Here is a 20,174-nt window from a genome sequence, read left to right on the forward strand (position 1 = left end):
TGGGTTCTGAGTATGTGGAAGTATTCTGGCAAGAAGCAAACTACAATAAGCTGTTTATAACTACAAGAAGTCACCAGCGTCATGAGACATGAAAAAAATGTGATGAGGGAGGCATAATTTGATGTAGAAGAGTCACAGGCAAAGAGAACCCATTTTAAAACATCTTATTGGAAAATGTGAATTGTTTATTTGTCATCAGACTGCCAATGCTGAAAATACAGCCCAAATTAGTGGCTCAAATTAAAACATACAGAGCAAGAGCAATACATTGAACACAGTTTTCATATATTTTTGAGAAAGTATTAAGAAATATAGTGAAGGTATTTCTTGATTCAGTGGTATTTTTCTGTTTATTTCTTAAAACTATATTTTATGCTGCATTCGTTTACTTCATAAGTATCCCCTTTCTTCCTCTATGCTTTTGTCTGGGATTGAAATAAAGTAAAACATTTAGGGCTATCCAAGGCTGTCAGGTCCATAATGAAATCTGGCTTTATTTATGTGTGCTTAGAGGGTTCAGAGCAGTCGGAGCTGCTAACTGTTGTGTTAAACATTGGTTGACACGCTCCTCCTTTAAATCCTTTGAAAAGAGCTGATTTTTTTATGTTCATGCAAAAGAGTCCTCAGAGGATAGTGAAGGTGGAATGTGATCTGCTTATACATGAGATTATCTTATTATATAACCTGTGCAATTATTAGAGGAAGAATCATTTGTGGGCTAAAGTAATATGGATCTGTTTCCTGTAGTGTGAAGAACAGGTGTTCTACCGCCTAGGAAATTTAGAGGAAACTTCAATCATGCCTATAGATTTCAGTAATAAAAATGTATGACCAGTGTTTGGCATAAATGGCATCATAGTATGACAATCAGATCTGGATTGTATATCTTAGTTTGTATATCTAAGACACATTATTTTGATTTAAGTAACTGGGAAAATTAGTATTTTTTTTAAATATCCCAAGTATACATAATGATTAAGATAAGTTTTTTAAATGGGGAATTATGACCTAAAATAATTTTTTCCATGGAGAATGGATGCCTTGGTATTAAGTAATCATAGCTTTATGTTTGTACCAGGATGTTGTTGATAACTGTGAGGGAAGTGGTTTGGGCATCTCACCCTTAGCAAGAGCAATATTTACACTGGAAGAACAAGTGAAGTCTACAAGGAATGTTAAGGTCCAGGAAACTATAGGGTCATTATAGAGATGTGGTATTCAAATTAGCAAGACCTTCAGCATAGGCATCACCTAGGAGCTTGTTAGAAATGCAGAATCTGAGGCAGTGCCGTGGACCTGCTGAATCTACAGTTTAGTCAGCTCGTGAGGTTGTTGGTGTGTACGCTAACATTTGAGGAATGCTGGTCAAGAGTCTCAAATGGAATGGAGCCAGTAATTGAAATTGAAAAATAGAGTAGTACAAAGAGTGAGGGATCATGAGCCTGGGGTGCTGAAATAAATCAAAGGGATCAGGATCAAAGGAAGGTATGAGTTTTTGTTTGTTTTAATGATGGGAGGGTGGGGTAAGAGAATGGATGGTTGGTATCTTGAGTGATGGCCATAGTTAGAACCACCATTGATGCTTTGAGTTTTATGAAGTGTGCATGAGATTACCTCATTTGTGATTATGGGTGGAACAGACACTGGGTACTGTGGAATCTGGCAGCTATTAAACATCGAAATAGATCACAAACTTGGAAGCCCGGTAAGGTGGAAGACTTGAGCTGAGTCAAGTCTGGGGAAGTGATTATTGTTGTCTGAAGGTGAATCAGTCTCCTGGGGGTGCAAAACCAATCAAACCTTTCCCTAAGAGAAGAGGCATTGTATTGATGGGATGATTATAAAGTTGGGCTTAGCTGTATTCATTTCTGAAGTCAGGTGAGTATTGGATGCGAGTGTTCTCTCCAGATGGCAGTGACAGATTATGCAGGCAGGCCTAAAGATGGAAACACTGGTAAAAAGAATGAGATTTTGCTAAGTTGAGATTTGAGGAGCAGTTAGACTCACATTCTGTTGGAAGTCACTGGGAAGCCAAACCTTCTCACAGTTGAAGAAATGTCAGTAATTATGTTTTAATTTCTAAAATTTAAATTAACTTTTTTACTAACACTAAATATTTTAACATTAATTTTACTTATTTTCCTCTAAAAACCAGAAATACACTCATAAAAAGTCAAAAGAATATAGAACAATGATTAAAATCAATCTACAGTATATAATATACACATATTTAATAGGTTGTAGCATTCTATATATACCCTCTCCCCAACTTCATTCCCCTTTCCTCCCAATTGGTAACTGTACTTATGGCTTAGCATGTTGTATTTCATATCTTAGGAGGAAAAAAGAATTTTTTAGTCATTATAGCATCTGAAATTTTGGAAGAGAAGAAAAGTTGTTTTAGTACCAACAAATCTTTTGAATAAAAATTGTATAGGGCCTTTAAAGACTATAATAAGGCCCAAAAGACAAGATCTTTCTTTGAACTTACTAGCACTGTAGGCAGGAAATGGGCTGCAATGTATTTTAGTCCCTGCCAGTTATGTCAGTGAGATCAGAGGTATATATACAATATATTTTTAGTGGTTACCAGCACTTAAGCTGTGGCAATCCTCATCCTACACTCTTGTGGCTTAGCTTGGCAGATCTGAGATGGGACATAAGCCACAAAGTGCTATGGGTCTTAGGACATAATGAAGTCATACATTACGGTAAAGGGTGGAGAGGGGGAAGAAACCCCAACATTTTCCAATAGCCAAGCTCTTTGCACGTAGATGCGGCACATACATTTTATTATTTCTGTATTAATAGCTACTTAAACTATGTAAAGATTGCCTTAATTTCTTTACCTATAAACTTACAGGACTAAGTGACTTGCCTTTATTTATGCCACAGGGCTATTCAATGCCATCTAGAACACCCTTCAAAGCAAGTATCCCTGGCTCCTCTCCATACACAGTGGGTGTTAAATGATAGAACTCTGTTCATGGGTATCTTGTTAGGTGCTATTGGGGCTCAGAAACAGATACTCCAAACTATGGTGCATTGACATGCTGAACTGAAGAAGCCTCAAGGTCTTTTTGATTCCCCATTCCCGTCTCTCAATCTTCTGTTCCCCCCCGCCCCTAAAACAGGATGAAGTTGTTCTTTGAAGTTTCCTTATCTGCCTAAAGACTAGACCTGCCAAAAAAAAAAAAAAAAAAAAACAATTACTGCTGTTCCCTTCCCTGAGTTTTCAATAACTGAACTCACATGACAGAAGGAAACACTGAAGTCAGTAAACACACCTGGATAGACTTGTCACAAACCATTGTCAGTTCTGTGGGCCCAACAGATTTTGTCCCAGGCCTTTGTATGTTCTTCAAGCCCATTGACTTCCCCTAAAAATCATTTACTATGCCCCTAAAATCATCCAGACTTCCACATCTCCCTTTTCCCTTAAGAAGGGTATATAATCTGTACTCCATTGCATAGTGGGGTAATCACTCTGTGATCTTCCCTCATGCACATCAATAAATTTATATGCTTTTTTCTTTTAATCTGCCTTTATGAGTTGTTTTTTTTTTCAGCAAACCCTCAGAGAGGGAAGGCAGGACTTCCTACAGTACCCAAGGCCCCTACAGTACCCATGGTTAGGACTTCTTGACACTTTACCTTGGCTGCTGAAGTCATTTGGTTAATTGGAGTGTGGTGAGTCTGGGGTGAGAGGTAGATGTGATGAAGTGAGGAGGCAGTGTGAGTAGACTGCAGCTAGACTTGGGAGGACAGCACCTATACCAGCCTTTTGTGACCAGTCAGGTGATGGCTCAACCTCTCTGATCCTCACTCCTTGTGATGCCATCAAATGCAGGGCATGGGACATGACAGCAGGAGCTCTTGGACGTGAACAACCAGGATGACTAGAAGACCTTTGGTTTAAGTTCACACTTCAAATTGGAAAGCACCACCAGAGTGTAACTATACCTAGTAAAAGGGTGCTTTGTTGAAATAAGTTAATTTTGCTTGTATTCTAATTACCTATAAGTGTTAGAATGAGGTCATATGTGATAATATAAAAATGAATGGAACGGTTCTTTTTTTGTTGCTTCCATTATATTTTCCATTGAGAACCATAATTATGCCATATTAAAAAGTCTTAATTTGAATTTTTAAGAAAATTGGCCACTTTTAATCCTTTTGAAAATGTGAATGCACACTGGTCTTTCCCAAGGGATAGTTCGGTTGGTCTGGAAAAACATCTTTCCATTTGATATATTTTCCTCTCATATGTTTCTTATTATTTTAGCTTCATTTGACCCAGTGATATGTGCTCTGCAAATTTATGGATTATTCCTTTTGATTTGGGGCATGTACTCCTAGGCTTAAATCAATTTCAACTGTGCACATTTATTATGGGTTCAGGAAGGGGAGCCAGAAACCATCTTCTGAGTAATCAGAATTTTCTATTGTTTCTTTCTTTCTTTCTTTCTTTCTTTTTTTAAGCCATTAAAGCATTTCCTGAATGATCTCCACTAAGATTGAATTGTTTTTTCTCTGATGGTCATATATAATTGAAAAGTAATACAGTTAATATTTAAAGAGGCATCGTTAATATTCACCTGGAGATATTTTAATAGGAAAAACAAGCATTATGATTTGCTCTTCGAGTAGCTATCATAGGATTACACTGCACAGCAAATAATACATATATATACACATAGTGTTAAAAATTCAGACTACATTTGCATAGTAGATTTCCAATTATTTCACATTAATACCTCTGATTATTTTTGTTCATGCCAGTCACAATGTTTAAATGAGTTGCTCACAGAAAGGGACTTTTTATGAGAAAGAGATGTAGCCTTTTGTCTTTTGTAAGTGAATTCATGGAAGGCATTTTACAAATGGATTTTCTGCGGCAAGACTTTATCCCACACATTGTTGAAACTTTTATTAGTCAGGTCTTATCAAATTTCCACTTAGCGTATTTCCCCCACCATTTAAACAACAGGACATGAAGATAATTTAAACGGCCTGGGAAATTTACATATAGCTAGTCGTAGGATCAAAATACTTTCTTTTAAACTGTTAATTTGGATTCTGTTAAAAATTGTGTGGTAAAAGACAGTAATTGTTAGTACGACAATGCAGAATAATGGTACTATAAGAGGAACAATTTCAATGTGGATTTTTAAGGAGGAGTAATATTTACGGTTTTATTTTTTTAAAGGGCTTGACACGAGTTATTAATTCATTTATGTTTGTGCCTAAAAGCTGTAGGTATAATAAATAGCAAGCCAAGCCCAGGAAAACTTCACCTTATGTAAATACAAAAGCCCGTGTGCGCATGCGCACGCGCATATATTTTTGAGAGTGGGAGGATAGGATCTTTGCTCCTGAAGATACTCTGTAAATATCTTTTGTTTTCATATGTTTCCCCTTCCCTTTGTCTGCAGCCAGTTGGATTCTCTTCTGCACTAGCACCCTAAGTGACAGCCCCTGGCAGTAATGAGGCTGCACACTCTGCTATAATTGAACCCTGTCAGCTCTGCCCATTAAGGCCGTGGTGTGTGTGCCAGCTCATTAATCCAAAGCCCATTTCTTCTCCTCTCTCATTTCCCTTTTATACTATGGCACTGTTTCAAGTCCTGATCCCCTCATTGTGCATATGGAGGTTCAGGAATAGAGAGTAATTGGTGTTGTTGCACCCGTCTTGAGGAATAACCCTTTTAATAAAGACATGTTCACATCTGCAAACTAAGACCATTGTGTCATGATTGCGTATTGTTTGGACTTCTAGGAGAGTCTATTTGCGGTAGTCTAGATAGTCTATTTGCAGAATTTTTCTTTGTGCATTCAGACCCAGAATCTCAAACTCTCACAATTTCATGATGTAAAGGTACATATTTGTGATTAAAGATACACATGCATTTATACATATGTAATTTGCTTTTATAATAAAATTAATGATGTATTTTGACTCTCACTGTGAGTAAGAGTTAATTATCTCCCATGTACCAGCATAAAATACAGTAGGCTTCTGTATAATCATACTCTTGGTTAGTCAAAATTTCGGAGAAAAACTTTCCTACTTTCTTCAGCTATTTTAAAGTGTTATGATATTAACATAAAAATAATAGCATTTTTTTAAAAACAGAGTCTTGCTTTGTCACCCAAGCTGGAGTGCAGCGGGGCAATCTCAGCCCACTGCAACCTCCGCCTCCCAGGTTCAAGCGATTCTCCTGCCCCAGCTTCCCGAGTAGCTGGGACTACAAGCAAGTGCCACCATGCCTGGCTAATTTTTGTATGTTTAGTAGAGATGGGGTTTCTCTATGTTGACCAGGCTGGTCTCAAACTCCTGACCTCAGGTGATCCACTCACCTAAGCCTCCCAAGGTGTTGGGATTACAGGGGTGAGCCACCACACCTGGCTAAAAATAATAGCTGATTAATACCAGCATGCCTTTATCTTGTTTATTTTTCTGTATGTAAATAATGCATTCAAATTTGATAGTTGTTTTCATTGTTGTATTTTGCATATGCAATCCTTTTGGATGTTCAAATTCTGTGATAGTACAAGTAGAGATGACTTAATTATCACTTACCTGCTAAAACCTTTCTAACACTATTATGTGTAACTTTGCTTAGAGCCTTTCTTTCATTTCATCTTGCTAGAGAAACCATTTTTTTACACTCAAAAAATGTAATTAAATGAAATCCCTTTTTGGATAATTTTGAATCTGTAATCGAATTGAAGCTTATCTTTTAATGTGCCTTCTAAGTAGGAGTCAAAGAAAATATACTTTGGGCCTTAGTTGAGAAGGCAGTTCAAGGCAGGGTATCATTAAATCGAAATGCAGATGTGAGAAAATGGTCCAGCCTATAGATGGAGAATGTGGGAAGGAGTGTTAAAGGGATGGATGAGAGGAGGTATTGACAAAATTGATCAAAGATTCAGGTGAGTCCTCTAGAAATTAACAGCTCTAAATTGAGTCAAAGTTATTTAACATTATCACTGGTAAGTTGCAAATCTTGTATGGTTTTGAGGTAGGAACACGTAAAAATAAAAAAAAAAATGAATGGAAATTCTTGATATTTGGTACTTAAATTATTACTTGGTATGATATTATTATTTTAGGCAGTCTAATTAGGGTCTAGGAATCCTAGGATTCACTTTCTATACAAGTAAATCACTTTCTATAAAAGTAAAATAAAGAAAAACAACAATAAAAATAAACAGGAAAAAACAAGTACATTTCAACTTTTTGAGTGTGGATTGTGTTTTATTCATTGTTATATACTTGTTTGGTTCAATGTGGTGTTTAGTTGCAATCAACATATAGTAGTTTTCAAGCAACATTTAGTACAAAGAATGAACATCCTGTATGGACAGAGATAACTTGTCACTTCTGGTCTGTACAGTACCTGTAGTTCTCAGACTAGTGCTTGGTACAGAGGAAGTGCTCAGTAAGTATTTATTGAATTCATTAATTCAGCTTGGAATGTGGAGGAAAAGATTACTGTTAAAACAAGGGTTTTTAACCTAACTTCTTTATGCTATTGAGTATGGTCGAAAGCAAAAAGGAAGCTGTAGTAGAATAACAAAATAAAATATGTTTTTATTATCAAGAACAGTGTATCTAGGTTGAAGCTCAAATCTCCAAAGTAAGACTTTAAACTCTGATCAACAAACAGACGGGAATTTAGTCTCTTTCCTTATACTCACTGTCAACATTTTAGATTTAAACTCTTTACATTTTTCCCATAAGAACTTGTTTTATTAAATGTCAGGAAAGATTTTAAAAATTTCATAATGATGTAAGAGCCAAATTAATCTCTATTAAAGGCAACACAACGTATATTCTTTTCTTTTTAAAGTTTTTTTTTAGAAAAACAAAGTTAAGAAAAGACTCATTAAAGTTATACAATGAGTGTGAGCTGTATGGAATTTGGCACAGTTTTTATGACAAACATAACAATTTATATCTCACTTCCAGATTATGGGATCAGAAGATAATTAAGTTTATTTATTTTTATTTTTATTTTTTTCCAGTTCTGTGTGTGTTGGTGGGGGGAAGGGAAGGGGGATTTGAAGGAAAATGAAAACATGGATAGCTGTCCTAAATAAATCAGTCAAGGAACAAGAGTGGTTAAAGTATTTTTTGTTTGTTTGTTTAAACTGGAAAAATGGATTGAGGTAGGTATGGGTATCAAATGGACCCCACCCTCTAATTTCATTGATTTTGTTGTTATTAGCAATTTGACTCTTGATTATAACCATGTGGCTGGGAGTTTTTATTAAGATAGAGAAGCAGTCAAACAGTTTTTTATGAAAGCCCAATTATAGTGAAAGGAAAATAAACATGTTATGTGTTTTTAAAAATGCTTGAAGAATTTGTAATCATGGACGTTTTATACACCATTTAAATGAAAACTCAGTATTTGAATCTGGTGGTGATTTAAATATTTATGTAAAAGAGGACATTATCAGATTATTTTCCTGTCATTCTTATTCCTCTATAATTTTCCCCAAATTTTTGATATTGGCCACTTTTGTACCTCCTGCAGATGTCAACAATACAAGGGTCCTCATGTAAGTGGATATTTCAGAGACTGAGCCGCTGGAAGCCCTTGGCAGTGTTTTCATAAGGGCTGATGCATTCTCTTATGGGTAGAGGCCATGGCTCTTACAGAAAAAATTATTAGGCTTAAAAAAATCAACAAAAACAAAAAACCCTGCCAACTGCCCCCTTTTCCTGCCTTCATTTGGGCTCAAGCCAGATAATACCACTAACCGCTCATTGAATCCCGTTTCCTAAACTTATCTCATTTCTCTTAGACCTTTTAAGACCTTGGTGGCCTCCAAATCAGCTAATGGTGGTATCCTTAACAAGTGTGACCTACGCTCTTGGGACCGTTAGAAAGATCTGATAAATCAGAAGTAACTACTTGCTAGTAATTTAGTTGGAGTGGAAGGTGAGAGAGAAGCTAATGCTACCGTTACTAGGAGATGACTTACATGAGGTATGGTAGAGACCATGAAATAAACATATGAATAGATGGAAATTTGTGTATCATGCTCTAAAGAGCTATCTTGTCCATTGACATGAATTAGCTCAACATCTATTGCATACATTTATGATTTAAAATTTTGAAGAGCCTTTTCCTCCTGAACTTTCTAGATGCTTGCACCCTTTTGTTTAAGAAGTTAAGATTGATGTTGCCCATTAACTTAATATGATATGACTGTTTTTTAAATTTATCTGCATTCTAATTTTAAAATTTTCTCGAGAATATCTTCTAATATTCCATGCTGAGAATATTACCCACATGTGGTCATGTGGATTCCCTCCATCTCAGAAAATACTGCCCTTTACTCCTAAGCACCTGACCTCTACTCCTTCAAACGTTATGTAGAACCAGACTCCACGTGAGATAAATGCGTAATGTTTCACTGTATTATTATCTTCATACTCTCATTGGCAGAACAAATTTTAAAACCCACATTTTACCCAATATAATCCTTTCCTCTACTCAAGTTTTTCACACTGTATGAGCTCTGGGATTTTTCACCTGCTGAGTGCTTAAGGACACATCTTTGTTTTATAGCAGTCTTATATGGTTGGTTTCCTGAAAGAAAGGTTAGGTTTTTAAGTCTCTTGTAGTGGTTGTCACAGCCATGTTGTCATTTGATGGATACCATTTCTTGAAGTTGAGGTAGAAGGTGATGAAAGTGGAATTCTTGAGTCATAGCCTCTGAGTTTCAGTTAGAGCTTTTTTGAAAAATAGTTTGGAAATTCATAACAAAGACTCTGAAATTTTGTCCTTTCAGGAATATTACCTAAAACCAACCAACAAACAAAAAGGAAAACAAAAAACTATTAGGGATATGCACGAAGATTTGATCAAAGGAATATTTCTTTCCAGACAAAAGGGAATATAAGAGGGGAGAAGGAGTATATTACTTAAGTTTTCAATAGTAGAACATTTCTTAGTTTTATATATTTGCAAGTGACTATGTAGTCATTTATAATGAAGCTGTGTATTTTTATTTACTACTCAGAACCTTAGCAAAAAGGCATTATGGAGTATGGTTTCATGTTTACTGAAAAAAATAAGTGTCTTTTGTATGTACCAAGATGCAAATGGATGTTAAAGGTAACCTGTGAGGATTATGAGTATTTCTGTTTTTGTCTTTATATTTTGTTATCTTTTCTAATCTTTCTACAACAAATAGATGCTCAATTCATATTACAGTGTTGACGTTCATATAAGAGCCCTGCATATTTATCAAAACATGTTTTGTTGAAGACTTACTGTTTGCCAAGTACTGTCCTAGGTCCTAAGCATGTACAGTATTGGTGAAATAACATCCTGTGTTCTTGTAAACCTCATAACTGTAGTGAACTTGCTGCAGCTATTATCAGTCATATCCTAAAGCACCAGGAAAAACAAACAAGACTAATACTTTTATTGACCTAGCAAAATGAACGTGAATATTTTAATGTTAATTTAGCAAAATTAACACAATTTATTTATTTATTTGGCCAAAGATGTTCCTGCTGCCAGTGGTAGTTAAAACAAAAGATGTCGAAGACTATCTTTAGTTTATTATTGTTAGAGTATGCTTCTTTTTTTTTGTATAAATTTAACGGGTACAAGTGCAGTTTTGTTACGTATGTATTGCATAGTGGTTAAATCTGAGCTTTCAGTGCGGCCATCACATAAATAGTATACATAATATCCATTACGCTTTCAATGTTTTATCTGTGGTCTTCAGCTTCATTCTATGTTCTCAGAGTCCTTAAGACATGGAAGTAAAATTTGATAAGAAATTGAACAGATATATCACATCCTACTGATTTAGGCACAACTTATCTATTAGTCTCTAATTGTTTACAAAGTAAGAAAGTTTGATTTTATAAAAAGAGAACTTAGGCTAATTAAAAACTTTGTATACCAATTGGGGTGGTAGTATTTCATTATGGATTTCATTAGTGGGTGAGAAGAAGAGATTCTGCAATTGCAAATATGTTATCTAAATTAAATTCTAAATTAGCCTTATAATAATAAATGATAATATGCTAAGACCCTACAATACTGTAGTATCATGTTGGTGTGTTTGTGTTTTTAACAATTATGGCGGGCGGATCAGAGGTCAGGAGATCGAGACCATCCTGGCTAATGCGGTGAAACCCCGTCTCTATTAAAAATACAAAAAAATTAGCCGGGCGTGGTGGCGGGCGCCTGTAGTCCCAGCTACTCCGGAGGCTGAGGCAGGAGAATGGCGTGAACCCGGGAGGCGGAGCTTGCAGTGAGCCGAGATCGGACCAATGCACTCCAGCCTGGGCAACAGAGCAAGACTCTATCTCAAAAAAACAAAAAAACAAAAAAAAATTATGTTTCACAGTGATAAATTTAAATGCAGAAAACCATTCTTCTTTTAACAAATCAAATCTCATCTTAGAGCATAAATAACATTTTGCAAACTAAAATTTCTTGAACTATTCAGGGTCATGGCAATTAATGTATCACAGGTTAATTTCAATTAGTAATTGATCAATGTTTCTCAAATAGCTGAAAAAGCAAGATACCTGAAATCATTTAAGAGAGCAATTTCATACACTGGTATGTCACAAACACCATTCCCTGAGATGTCGTAATGGTGGTAGTATATGGTGAAGGGTTTGATACCAGAAACACTTGGGAAATGCTGTATACTGTTTTCTCTTGGATATACAAAGGCACATGAGCATATTGAAGGCTCTGACCAGTACTGCAGCAAAGAAGCCAATTTAATTTTGTTTCATCTAGTGTTTTTAAAATGTTTACATCAGGAAATTTTCATATTTCCTAATATGAGATACTCTGGTCTTCTATGAACCTTCTTTGACCAGGATTGTCTACACTCTAGAGTAGTGCTTCTGAAACTACTGTGGTCAAAGATTAAATTTTAAAATTCTAATCTGTCGTAACAGGCCGCTAGTGATGACTAATTGCAGCTTGTACCACGTTAAGTCTGACAACATTCACACTGGCCTGTATCCTGTTCAACATATGTCCAGTGGTCATGTAGTTGGGTGTTGTAACAATGTTAAAGTACTGTAATAGTTTCTAAATGCTTACCCTGTTTCCTCCATTCTTACCTCTCTCCCTTTGGACCAGAACTGGCAGGAGTAGCTACTTCGAATAGGACAAGTCCAGAGCCTCACTTACTCACAGTGAGGTCTGCAGACCAGCTGTATCAGGATCACCTGGGAACTTGTTAGAAATGAGGTACCTCAGGCCTTCCCGAGACATGTGGAATTGCGAATCTTTATTTTAGCAAGATCCCATGTGACTTCTGTGCACAGAAAATTTTGGGAAACATGAATCCAGAACCATGCTGTCCAGCAGAAGTAGAATGCAAGCCAAATATGTAATTTTAAATTTTCTTGTAGACATGTAAAAGTGGAACTAATTTTAATGTATTTTATTTAACTCTGTATATAATTTCAACATACAATTGATATAAAATAATCATAAGACATTTTGCATTTTTTAAGACTTTGAAATTTAATGTTTTTATACTTACAACAGATCTCATTTCTCATTGGCTACATTTCAAGTATTTAGTAGCTGCCTGTAGCCATTGGCCATTACATCGTACCCCTCAGAACCTAGAATGTTATCTGGCACATAGCAAGTGCTTATCAAATATTTATAGAATTAAAGTAGTTGGGGAAGAGCATTTACTGAAGGCAAGCTATGTATAAGCTACATTGTTTCTTTAAAACTTGAAGGTGTTTGGGTGGAAAAACCTTTAAAACCAGGTGTCTGACTCCTCAGTCCATTTTCTTTTTACTTCTTTACTGATTTTTATTTTTTTGTGAATCTCTTTAAGTGCATTAAGTAGAATTTTTTAGTTAGCTATTTAAAATCCAGTTTCCTAAATACTCATATATCTGCCTCAACTCCTTTCTGGAAAAAGTTCAACTGTAAGTAGATAAATAATCAAGACTGAGATTCTGGGTTATTTGTTTTTTGTTTCCTCCTCTACTAATTTCCTGACCATTTGTCCCTTTTATTCATTTTATTATTTAAATCTACTTTTAGAAAATTGCTTAGATATGTATTAAGATATCCTAAAAATTCTTTTTTGATGAGAGAAGGATTAGAAAATTGAAATTTGATTGAAATTTGATGAGAGAAGGATTAGAAGATTGAGAGCAATTGGTCAAAAACAAATTTCAAATTATAGCACTTGTGTATGTAATATGGGACCTTAAAATAACTATTGATTCCTGGTGTCCAGGAGATCTAGAACCTTGCAGTCTTTGGACAACAGAACAATCACAAGATGCTGAGGTAATGCTGTACCTACCAGTTTCATTATCATAGGTTGGGGAGGGTAGGAGTTGAGGTCTCCTGGTACAGGAGTGCAAAGGGCAAGTGCTTAGGAGTCATTTGCCCCTAAGTGTGGTGACTAGATTTTTTGAAAGAAGACAAAACACAAAATTTTTTCTTGTACTACCTCCTAACTTGGTTTCCACTGGTTCTACTCCCATTTTTAAGACTAACGAAATCAGAATATTGGTTCTAGGTACCTTATAAATAGAAATAATTTTTATTTTATTTATTTATTTTTTGAGTTGGAGACTTGCTCTGTTCCCCAGGCTAGAGTGCAGTGGTGCGATCTTGGCTCACTGCAACCTCCACCTCCGGGGTTCAAGTGATTCTTGTGCCTCAGTCTCCTGAGTAGCAGGAATTATAGGTGCTGCCTGTCTAATTTTCATATTTTTAGTAGAAAAGGGGTTTCCTCATGTTGGCCAGGCTGGTCTCGAATTCCTGGCCTCAAGCCTCCCAAAGTGCTAGGATTACAAGCATGAGCCACCCCTTCCTGAATCTAAATAGAAATTCTGAAACTACTATTGTTTCTTAGTCATCTACTGCGTGACTTGTTCAGTGAAACCTCCCGACATAGCTGGTGGGGCAAGTTCCAGAATTTTAATTAAGAACTCATCTAATTATGTTAACTCATATGGGAGCTAGTAAACTGAGAAGAACATGAATGTAGGAACTGGACACCCCAGTTTTTAATCTTGTTTTTTCCTCAACTCAACTTTTCCAAACTTCAGTTTCTTCATCTGTTAAAATGAGGATAACAGGAAAGCCCTGGGATTGTATTGAGAGGAGTAAATAAAACAACATGTTTTAAGATGTGTACATGGAGTTGGGCCCACATATATTAGTTATCCACCCTTTCCCCTGAGTGATAAGGGTGTGGGGAAATAGGAATTTCACATGCCAGTGGTTGGTAGAAGCATTAATCAGAACAAGTTTTATGGAGGACAATTTGGCAGTCTTGACACAGCGGTGCTACCAGTTGTATACTTGTGCAGCCAAAGGATAAATTCCTAAGAAATAGGAACAAGGGTGCTCAGATAAAATTATTTCATAAAATCCAAAACTGCAGACAACTGAAATGCTCATAAATTAGGAGCTGATTAAATTATGGTAAATCCATATAATGAAATGTGTAGATATTACAAAGGACGACATAGATATCCTTGGGAAGATGTCCAAGACCCATTAAGTGGGGAAAAAATGCAGGATGCTCTTCTTTGTACAATGTATAAAAGAATATGCAATAAATTATTAAATGGATCAACCTGAGAAGTAAAAATGAGATCTGAGAGAACTTTCCTTTTTTCTCCTTCTCTGTAGTCTGAAATTTTTATTATGAGCAGATATTGCTTTTCCAAAGCATTTATGTCAATATTTATGATAGGGAATGTATTGCCTTGTGGCTCAGTACTCTAATTCTGGGATACAAAAACCAATTTGGTGGAAGGGGCTCAACATCTTATAATGTGGTAGTTTTGGAGTTTTGCCAGGCACATAATATAAAATCAATTTAAAAGCCCGTGTATTCTGAATTTGATTCAGTGTGTCAGTTTGGTCTAGAATTGATTGTTCTGGCACTTTTATATTGCACAACCCAGTGTTCTATGTTAGGATTCATAACAAGTTAGTTTACTATTTTGCAAGGATTCAAATGGTTGTAGTATATATGAAAAATGCAGCCTTAAAAAAGTCATATTGACTCAGTTTCTCCCCATCCTCCAATATAATATAAATTGTTATACTGTAGATTAAGTTTGACTTAATCTTCTTGGGGGAGGTCAGTTTGTTATTCATTTTTTTGCACTGAGTAAAAGAACACGAAAGAAAATAAATTCAAATTGATTTATTATAGGAGGGGCATATTCTGAATGAGCTTAGCTAAGTACATACTAAAACAAAAGTAGCTTATGAAAATGTGATAATGTAAGGAATTTTTTCTAATCCTGATTAGATTTTAAATTGTCCCTTCAGTAGTTTGCATAATTATAAGGCACTGCTATAGAATGAGTAACAATAGAAAATAACTCATTAATGCCTGTTTCTCTTTGGCATTGTTCCAGGGCATGCAGCTTGATGTTTGCAGAGGAGACAGTCTAGCATTTCCCAGTCTGATATGGAACATCAAAGATTGCTAGGATTTCTCAGTACTCAGACATTCCTCATTTTGTCTGAAGTGGTAATATCCTGAAGAGCCAATAGTTGCATGGAATGTAAAGTATTTTCGCACTTCTTCTTATAGTATTTTCAAATGTAGTTTATATTAGAGAAGTAGATTGAGATTTCTTGGCTTTTAAGCAAAATGAGTTATTACAAAATCTAGTTTTTCAGCCCAAGGTTATAAGGTAATTGCAATGCTGGTGACTAAACTGGATTGCTTTTTAGAACTAGGTTTTAAATACCTACGACTTACAAGCCATAGTGTTTGATTATCACTAGTGCAATTTTAGTGTGGTGCCTAGACATTAGATATGAATGCCTAATTAATGAATAATGAGATATTGAATCTAGAGTACTGGAATTTTATTCTTCATTGTAATATTTTCCAATACAGGTTGTGCTCAGCCATAGTGCACCAGGATTGGCTATATATACACACAGTTGATGACTTCCAAACACTTACAAAGTAGTCAGTTTCTATCTTAATATGGTTAAACTATTGACAGGCCCTATGGGTTTAGACTGATCAGACCCCTTGATAAAAGGAATTCTTCTGATATATAAACATGAATACAAATGGGGACCCTAAAATACATACTCTTTTTGGAACAGACACTGTAGAACAAATCCACTCATCTCCTAGTCATTCAATGTGAAGATATGGAGTAAATACTAAGACAGTCTTAACCAGTTTGCCATGTAATAAATAATTCTTCACTGTTATTTCTTATGGATAAATGTTTAATAACTGGTTTATGTTAAAAAATGGTTCATGTTAAAAATTTTTTTTCCTATCACATGAAGAATTTTGGGCAATCAACAAGGATTGCATGGTTTGATAGCAGATTTTAATAAGATAAAATTATACATCAGGATGTGTGCATATATAGTACCTTCACACAATATTACTAAAATTTATTTTGTTAAAATGTTGGTATAGTATTAATATTAAATTTCTATATTAGAAATATACCAATATTATTTTCTATTAAGTATTATTAAATTGGTGTATTAGAAATTATAATTTAAAGATTCCAGGGCATGAATATTAGTTGAAAATTGGTTTCATTGAATTACTGGAAGAAAAAAAAATCTCTTTGGACAGTGAATAGTGAACTTAGATATTTGTACAATATATCGTTGAGAATAGAAGAAAACTGCCCTTTACATTTTTCACCCAGATGTGTGCTTTCTCCATGGCTTCTGACCCTTTCCTGGCCACCATGGTTTGAGCTCTAAGTCATCTGGGTTCTAAGCTATAACTAGCAGAGCTCCTATTTACTGGTGTCTTCCCTAAGATTGGAGATCACCATTTCTGAGGTATGATGAGTGATGCACTTGTTGGCCATACACAAATACATGGAAAGGTAACAAATTCAGGAAGTATTTTTCCTTACAGGCTTTTTTATTTCTGAATTTTAGACTTACCTTTTTTGCCTGGATGCATGGACTCATCAGCTGTAGTATATATGCTGGCTCCTGAATGGCTTTAGCCCTTAGTTCCTCCTGTGAGGAATTTCATTGTGTGCATTAAAGTGAAAGGAACACAATTGATATGAAGTCATATCTCCTTAAAAAACATATGGACAGTTTTAGTTGCAAATATATAATTGTATTACTTTCATGTCCATATTCAGGTTGGCTTAACACAAGCTGATCTTGACCTAGAACTTCAGAAAGACAATTCTATCAGCCTTCTGCATAGCTATATTTTCTGAAATGTCCATTGCAATATGTAAAAAGAAAAATAATTCTTGTACATAAATTTTCCAAAGGAGAGTATCAGGTATAGTATATTCAATTAAAGTGCTATGAGATCATCTCTGTAGAGATTGTTCATTTCAGAGTAACGCTCATTAGACATTGACCTATTTTTCCTTTGATTATCATTTTGAGTCTAGATTTTATCCTAAGGATATGGATTTGCTGAGTGAAACTCAAAATTCAACTTGTAAAACAATACATAGATGACCCCCTTATGAAAGATGCCATTAAAGAAAATAACATTGGCTGGGTGCAGTGGCTCACACCTATAATCCCAACACTTTGGGAGGCTGAGGTAGGAGGATCACTTCAGGTCAGGAGTTGGAGATCAGCCTGTGCAGCAGAGTTTGAGGCTGCAGTCAGCTGTAATAGTGCCACTGTACTACAGCCTGGGAGACAGAGCAAGACCTTGTTTCAGAAAAAAATAACTTACTGCTAACTCATTTCGTTATATTAAGCCAGCATATAGAAACAGATATAAAGCATGTGCAGATGTACTATTTGTAAACGTTTCCTAGGCCTGTTATAACAAAGTGCGTACGACTAGGTGGCTTAAGACAGCAGAAACCTATGTCCTGGAGGCTGGAAGTCTGAAATCTGGGTGTTGGCAGAGTCATGTTCTCTCTGACAGGGGAGAATCCTTCCTTGCCTTGTTTAGCTGCTGGTGTTTGCTGCAGTTCTTGGTTCTTTGGTGTCAATCACATGACCATCTTCTCCTGCTGCGTCTTTGCATCATTGTCCCTCTGCGTGTATCTGTGTCCAGATTTCGTATTTATAAGCAGATTAGACTATACCCTAGTGACTTTGTTTTAATGTTAATTACAAATAAAGTCACTTTCTGAGGTATTGGCGCTTAGGATTCAACATATAATTTTGGGAGGATACCATTCAGCACATAACACTTCTGATGTTGGGAATATAGGAGATACTTATTCAGTTATTACACATTTACTGAACATCTCCTAGGTCATCGGAATGCAAAATTGAGGAAGATGTAGGCAGGGTGTGGTGGCTCCTACCTGTAATCCCAGCACTTTGGGAGGCCGAGGTGGGCAGATCACCTGAGGTCAGGAGTTCGAGACCAGCCTGGCCAACATGGTGAAACCTCCTCTCTACTAAAAATACAAAAATTAGCCAGGCATGGTGGCAGGCGCCTATAGTTCCAGCTACTCAGAAGGCTAATGCAGGAGAATCGCTTGAACCTGGGAGGCAGAGTTACAGTGAGCTGAGATCACGCCATTGCACTCCAGCCTGGCAACAGAGTAAGCTTCTATCTCAAAAAAAAAAAAAAAAAAAAAAAAGGTGAGGAACTTGTAATCCTCCCCCACAAGGAGCTGGCATTCAAGGTATGGGAGACAAGTAAGCCAGCTAGTTACAAACAAACCTCTGAATAATCTCTATTATTATTCATAATCTATTCAATTATTTAAATAATAGAGAAATATCATGGATTAAAGCAGCAGCAGTTGGGGAAGTATGTGTTTTAGGGACACTTGGGCTATAGGCTATAATCTTATGAGAGAGATATGAGAAAAGGCTTCTATGGCTACTAAATATGCAAAATGCTAGGTTAGATGGATAAACAGGGTTCTTTACTGCAAGTCTTCTCAGAGCCTTGAATATGCTATTGTGCTTTGTGAATATAGAGCTGGTGATTATGGTGTTTCCCACACATACTTGACCACATGATTCTTCTTAATGGATCATTTCAAGTAATTATGTTCCTAGGAAAACACTGGAAACTAGTGTTGAACCATGTGATCTTATTTCAAAAACCACCACAGAGCTAGCGTAATATAATGGTTGCTAAGATAATTCATCACCCTGAGGATGGGAGCAAAGGTTTTCAGAAATTTATAGACCTCTTATGTAGATATAGCCAATCCTTCTCAAGACAGTGTGTTTCTTTCATAATGGTTGCAAGAAAATACTGATCAGTGGATTGAATTCTGTGTTTCATCCAGCAAATTTAGTGACTTTGGAATCTGGTTAAAAGCAAGTGACCTATTCTTAAAACAAAGTAGCATGTTTGCGTCACTTCTATGAATGCAGTATTCATTGCCATGTTTGAGACAATAAGCATTCGAACAGCCAGTGTTAAACTCTGCCTGAATGCCCTTGGGAAGTTTTATACCCTATCCTGCTGTGATTAGAAAGTGTGATACACAGAATTTATTCTGGGCCGTGAAAGCATGTACATCCTGTATACTTTTGAGACACTACCACGTTAGTGATTATGTATCAACTTGAGGAAACTTGAAGCTGTGCATCAAATTCTCCTAGGAAAATCTTACAGTGAATAAATCACTTGTATTAGTAATTTACAGTTTGAGTGATATCTGAAGGCCTTTTCACTATGAGAATACTGGAAAATGCAGTGGTGGAGTGGTGGTCTTAATAGCATTAAGAGCCACAGATAAGCCAAGAGATACCTATGTGAATAGCCTGGCCCCACCTGGCTCTGATGGATTAACGGGACTGGGGAAGTTCTAGATCCTGCAAAGAAGAGTAGATTATTTATTTATTTTTGAGACAGAGTCTCACTGTGGTGTCCAGGCTAGAGTGCAGTAGCACCATCATAACTCTCTCTAACCTTGAATTCCTGGGCTCAAGGAGTCATCCCACCTCAGCCTTCTGAGTAGCTAGGACTATAGGCATGTGCCATGGCACCTGGCTAAGTTTTTATTTTTTGTAGAGGTGAGATCTTGCTATGTTGCCAAGGCTGGTCTCAAATTCCTGGTCTCAAGCAATCCTCCTGCTTTAACCTCCCAAAGTGTTGGAATTATGTGCGTGGGCCTAACCTACTCCATGCCTAGCCTAATAGTAGTTTTATTATGTTTATTTGTTCCACCTTTTGGAAACCCATGTAGAGTAATGAAATTATAGCTA

General features: G+C 36.1%; 1 protein-coding gene and 1 long non-coding RNA gene across 11 annotated transcripts in view; one reads left to right on the top strand and one right to left on the bottom strand.

Annotated features, from left to right (window-relative positions):
• Positions 1-3,793, bottom strand: part of LOC129049174 (uncharacterized) — a 43,807-nt gene extending 40,014 nt beyond the window's left edge. For both annotated transcript variants that reach the window (XR_008512010.1, XR_008512011.1), the window contains exon 1: positions 3,655-3,793. This is a non-coding gene — a long non-coding RNA (uncharacterized LOC129049174). The remainder of the gene's footprint in view (positions 1-3,654) is intronic.
• Positions 1-20,174, top strand: part of NAV3 (neuron navigator 3) — a 924,032-nt gene that overhangs the window by 61,171 nt on the left and 842,687 nt on the right. The window lies entirely within an intron of this gene.

Source organism: Pongo abelii, chromosome 10 (genome assembly GCF_028885655.2).
Source record: "Pongo abelii isolate AG06213 chromosome 10, NHGRI_mPonAbe1-v2.0_pri, whole genome shotgun sequence".
In the NCBI taxonomy this organism is placed as follows: domain Eukaryota; kingdom Metazoa; phylum Chordata; class Mammalia; order Primates; family Hominidae; genus Pongo; species Pongo abelii.